The sequence below is a fragment of the Mirounga angustirostris genome, unplaced genomic scaffold (genome assembly GCF_029215605.1).
Source record: "Mirounga angustirostris isolate CCGP_5_RB_7025 unplaced genomic scaffold, mMirAng1.0.hap1 SCAF_11, whole genome shotgun sequence".
NCBI lineage: Eukaryota > Metazoa > Chordata > Mammalia > Carnivora > Phocidae > Mirounga > Mirounga angustirostris.
This window is the reverse complement of record NW_026991719.1, coordinates 91,259,754-91,265,466: the sequence shown is the minus strand read 5'-3', so window position 1 is coordinate 91,265,466 and position 5,713 is coordinate 91,259,754. Positions and strand designations below refer to the sequence as shown.

Sequence of the window (5,713 nt, the reverse complement as noted above, 5' to 3'; positions counted from 1 at the left end):
GTTAGAGAAGAAGTCCATGCTGGGGATATCAAATTGGGGGGTTATCATTGTACAGTTAGTATTTAAAGCCAGGAAGGGCACCTTGGTGGCTCAGTCAAATATCCGACTCTTGATTTTGGTTCAGGTCATGATCTCAGGGTCATGAGATGGAGCCCAGTCTCGAGCCCTGCATCAGGCACCCTGCTCAGTGGGGAGTCTGCTTGAGATTCTCTCTTTCACTCTCCTTCTGTCCCTCCGTGCCCAAGGCTTGCATTCTCTCGCTCTCTCTCCAAAAAAAAAAAAAGCTATTTAAAGCCAAAGAGTGAATGAGATCACTGAGGGAATAAGTACAGATAACAACAACAACAAAAAAAAGGTAGTGAGATGGAACCCCAGGGATCACAGAGATCAGAGGACACAGAGAGGACGAGCGCTGCCTTTGAGCCCCCGCTGCACCTGTGCGAGGCACCAGGGGATCAGGCTGCAGCACCAGAGTAGGCGCTTGCGCATAACTGGGGCCGCCTGGTTCCCCTGCCCGCAGCCCTTTTAACCTCGAGTGACACAGCTGAAAAAAAAAAAAGAGGACACAGGAATCAGCAAAGGAAATTGAGAAGGAGCAGCAGTAAGGTAAGAGAACCAGAAGAGGGCCAAGTCCTGGAAACCAAGTGAAGGAAGTATTTTAGGAAGCATATTAGTTGTATTAATTGCTGCTGATAAGGCTAGTAAGATAAGGAATAAGAACTGATCACTTAACTAACAAAATGGAGGTCATTGGTGACTTTCACAAAGAATGATTTTGGTGGAGTGATGGAGGAAAAAACCTGATTGGAGTGAGCACAAAAGACAACTGGGGACAACAAGTAGAGAAAAATTTTTTTAAAGATTTATTTATTTGTTCTAGAGAGTGAGCAAAAGAGAGAGCACAAGCAGGGAGAGGGACAGCGTGAGAGGGAGAGAGAGAATCCCAAGCAGACTCCCCACTGAGCATGGAGCCCCAAACGGGGCTCAATCCTATGACCCTAAGATCATGACCTGAGCCAAAATCAAGAGTCAGATGCTTAACCAACTGAGTCACCCAGGCGCCCTGCAAGTAGAGACAAATTTTTTGAGGAGTTTTGCTAAGAAAGTGAGCTGAGAACTGAGGCCACAGATACAGGACAGGTGGAGTTAAGAGGAGGTTTTTTTTGTTTTTTGTTTTTTTTAAGATGTTAGCAGTAATAGTATGTCTATATAGCAGTAGGAATGAACCACTAAAGAGTGAAAATCACCAATGCAGGAGATCAAGGGGAGAACTGCTAAAGTTATAGCCTTGAGCAACCTAGAGGTGTTGGGATGTAGTACCCACAGGGAGGAGTTGGCCTTAGATAGGAGCAGAGATGGTTCTTTCATAGTAACAGGAGAGAAGAGAAAGAATATGGGTATACTTGCAGTAGGAGGGTAGATGTGGGAATCTGTGGGACTTCTATTCTGATTGCTTCAGAAGGTCAGCAGTTGTTACGGGACATGAGGGAGGAGGTGTTGGGGGTTTGAGGGAGAGGGAAAAGTATAGTGAGAGAGTGGATGAATGGACCAAGGAAAGGGAGTGGCAGTCAACACCAAGGGCCCAGCTGAGATTAATGGTCATGAAAATAAGGAGACAGTTAACACAAGGCTTCATCTGTATTCCCTCCAGCTCCCTAGCCTTCACCCCTACTCCTTTCTGCTCAATTGCATAAGAAACGGTGCATGGACCATGTCCTCACCTCCAAACCATCTCCCTTTTTGCCTCTGAGATGATCTCTTCTGCATAGCTCAAGATGAAGGAGAAGCAACCAGTTCAAAGTGGGAAGTTAGATTTTGGAGAGGGTAAATCTGGGGCACCTGTAGGACATCCACATGGCTTCAGATCTAGGACTTGGGTCAGGGCTCTGGGCTGATTTGGCACAGATCTGGCACAGATTTTGGAGTTGGTTCTCATGGCCAAGAGAATGGATGGTGTTATGCAAGGGAGGAAGGGAAGATAAAGGAAAGGAGGAGGGTTCAGGACAGAGCTGTGGAATCTGACTACACTGCCAGAGCAGGTAGGGGTAACAGGAAGAAGATTTTCTAGGGAAGCAAACAGAGGACACGCCACCTGCCTTTCACCTGACTGCTGTTAGTCAGGCAATGTTTGAAAAAGCACAGGTATGAACCCTGCCATATTTCATCTATTTTTCACTATGCCATGAGCTGGTTGCTGCCTCACTGCTTTACAAATTCTCTCGTCCCTGAGGATCTCAAAGGACAGAGTGTTCTAATGCTGTACCAGCTTGAATCACGGATGTTAGTTAAACAGGAGGAAAACAAATTAAAACCCCCATATGTCCAGGTTACACAGGGACTCTCCCTTTCTCTCTCCTTCTTAGTCAAGCCCTGGCCCTGGGAGCTAACATCCCTTCACATCTGTACACTTTTTACTTGCAAAGAGCTTTCATGACTGTCAACCAAACTGGATCCTTACAGAACCTCTATCAAGTGGGAAGAGAAAGGATTATAACCTCTGCTTCACAGGTGAAGACCCTGAGACCCAGGCAAGCAGAGATTTGTAGTCACCGGGCTGGTGGGTGGCAGAGCTGCTCCTGGAATGTAGGTCCTCAGCCTCCAGGCCTGGTGTCCCATCCCCAGCTGGGCACTGCTGAAAGGGCTGTTACTGTATGGCTGCTCTTTATGTACTCATGAGAACCTGCCAGTCGTGGCTCCAACACCTGCCTCAAGAGCTAATTTAGAGCCTGCCACATGTCCACTACCATACCAGTGCTTATGGGGCTTCAAACAAGGTACATCATGGCCCCTGTCCTCAAGGAAATGAAAACTTCTGTATTCACCTCTCTCCTACCCCAGCCCTGGGTGGGGGTGGCAGGTATTGAGGACTAATGATGAAGGATGAGAAGATGGGGAAAAAAAGGACAACCAGAGTCCCCGCTAAGTGTCAGGCACAGTGTGGAGTACATAGGTTATTATATATGTCATCTGTATGATGTGTGTAACACATATGTGTACACACACACACACACAGTTTCCATGGATTAACTTACTTAGCTAACTCTGATCCATGTGCAGTGTCTGACACTTAGAAAACACTCAATGAATGTTAACTGTTCTTCCTCTTCCCCATCATTATAATCAGCAGATATATTTCAAAGTTTGGGGACCTGCAGTGTGTGTAGAGCTGTTTACAGAGGAAAGTGGGAAGGCTCCAAACATGAATTTGATTGACCTCAATAACCCAGTAGGGACCTGGAGCTAAAGAAACTGCTGAGCTTTGCTTGGCAGTGGTGCATCTGTCTACACACTAGCCTAAAAATACCAAACTATTAGGGTTTTTGAATTTCCAAACATGTAGTAGTAGTAGTAGTAGTAGTAGTAGTAGTAGTAGTAGTAGTAACCTTTGTTTTTCCCTATATTCTCTCCTGGACACCATGGTTTCAGGCAGACACCTGACTGTCCTAAATTTTACTCTGCCACCTCTCCCTTCACAGACTACAGATGCTCAAGCCTCTTGCTTCACTGAGAAAAATCAAGGTCATCAAGGGAGACTTCCTATGTAGCAACCACTCCCACAGTTGACTCCTTTTCTCCAGTCTCAAAGAGAAAACTATCACTCCTCCTGTCCAAGGCCAACTCATCCACTTGGCTCCTATTGCCCCCTCTGTTCTCAGGGACATTGTTGTATAAGGCATCCCCTCCCTCTCATCTGCAACCTCATTCCCTCCTGCTGACTCTTTTTCCACAGCATAGTGACATGCTCAAGGCTTTTTCACATTAAACAAAATCGAAAACTCTTCTTAACCAGCAACCCCTTCTAGCTGGCATCCTCTTGCTTTCCTTCCTTCCTTCCCCTGTCTTTGAAATGATAGTTCACGCTCACCATTTAAACACTCTGATTTCTCATTAATACCTCAATTTAATGTTAATTGGCTTCATCCCTCACAATTCCAATAACCACGTTCTCCCTGAAGTCACCAATGATCTTCATAATTCCAAATTCAATTGATACTCATCTGTTATTTTCTTAATTGATCTCTGTTCCATTTGACATTATTGCCTACTCCTTCCTCAAATGTCTCTCTCCTCTTCTGATTTCTTGAAACCATTCTCTCATTGTCTCTTAGTCTTACTCCCTTGCTGGCCATTCATCCTTGGTCTATTCCAGATTCTCTTGCCCTGCTCAAACCTCAAATATTGTTGTGCTCCAAGACTTCCACCTTAGCCCGCCCTGGGTGATCAGCTCTGAACCTGAGGCCTCAGAACCCTATGCTTCTCTCTACCACTGTACTTAGCCTCCTGTTTCATAATTGTCTTCCTATTTGTCTACAATATCCTTGAGATCAGAGCTCATGCCCTGTTCATTCTTATATTCTCAGTGCTATGCACAGTGCCTGTTATGTTATACACATTCCATCAATTTGTTTCATAAATGAGTTAAAGTTAAGGTTTGGCCTTAGTTAGGCTTTACCAAATTGTGAATTCCCCAGGATCAGTTGCCAGGTTTACAATTTAAGTAACCACTCATACTCTGGTTTCTCTTCAGATCGTATAAATCTTTCGCCTTTTACAATTTAAGTAACCACTCAATGTTCTGAATGAGGCTAGATAAGCCCCTTACCCTGCCTATGCCTCAAGGCAAAGTTGCTTATTTAAAAGTAGATATTCATGGGGTTCTTTATGATCCTGGGGCCCAAATCTGCAAAAACTCTCTGCGATTGTGCTTAGACTCAGTATACTGTAAGTAAGGTGATGTATATGTCTAGCTGGATTGAGGCAAGAAAGATGGGGCTTAAATGAATGGGAAAAGAGAGGCCTGATGTCTATATACTCTTTTCCCTCAGCCTTGCAGAGAGTCATCTGCCTGGATATGTAAAGACAGTAACACTGATGACAGGACATAAGAAGGATGGTGATTGTGTTAATTTAGCATTAAAGTTTGGTATTTAAGAAATTTGCCTTTAGAAGACCAAACCTTCCCTTTGAGACCCATTATCAATACTCTGTTGTAACAGTTCCCCAATATAATACCCCCACCTCCAGACATTCAAGGCCCTCCTCTTTGAAAACTTAGCCAGCTAACACAAGTCTTTCCTTCCGAATTAATTGCACATTACTGTGATCCTTTTCCTGTGTGCTTATTTGTCAAATGCAGAGTCAAAGGCCTCCATGAGCTGACAGAGAAGAACTCTAAAGGGCAGTGGGACCTTCTTGGAACAATATCATAGAAGATGGGCCAGTCTTAAAAGCTGTACTTGCTTCTAAGACCCAGATCCATTTCCTTCAGGGGCTCCTGTGAGCTGGTGCTGATAAGCACAGATGAGTTAGATACTGCAGCCAACAGCCATAGATAAATTATTCTTCTTTCCAGCCAGCTAAGATTCTGTACCCTACCATTAAAAAAATCCCAGAGTTTTCCATCCAGGGGGGTCAGAAGACAGAATTCTCTCTACCTCCAACTTCAAAAATTGGCCTTATCAGGATCAAAGCTCAGATCATGAGGAATAACTGAAACAGGTCTTCCAAAGCAGAAAGCATCTGTCTAGCCCACCAAAATTTCTTTTATAATAATCCAGTGCTAACCACCTTAGAAAATGTTTCCCAATTATAGCTAGAGATTCCACATTACTATCTTCTCAGTAATCAGGAAAGTCCTGGGTGGGTATGGAGAAAATATGAAGTATTTTTTTTAAAGATTTTATTTATTTATTTGACAGAAAGAGAGACAGTG

The 5,713-nt window shown here is 44.2% G+C and overlaps 1 non-coding gene across 1 annotated transcript; it reads left to right on the top strand.

The window, feature by feature from the left end:
• Nucleotides 1-409: 409 nt before the first annotated feature.
• On the top strand, nt 410-544 carry LOC123851734 (small nucleolar RNA SNORA76). Its single transcript, XR_006792691.1, has one exon. It is a non-coding gene; the product is annotated as a small nucleolar RNA SNORA76 (small nucleolar RNA).
• The last annotated feature ends 5,169 nt before the right edge of the window (nt 545-5,713 follow it).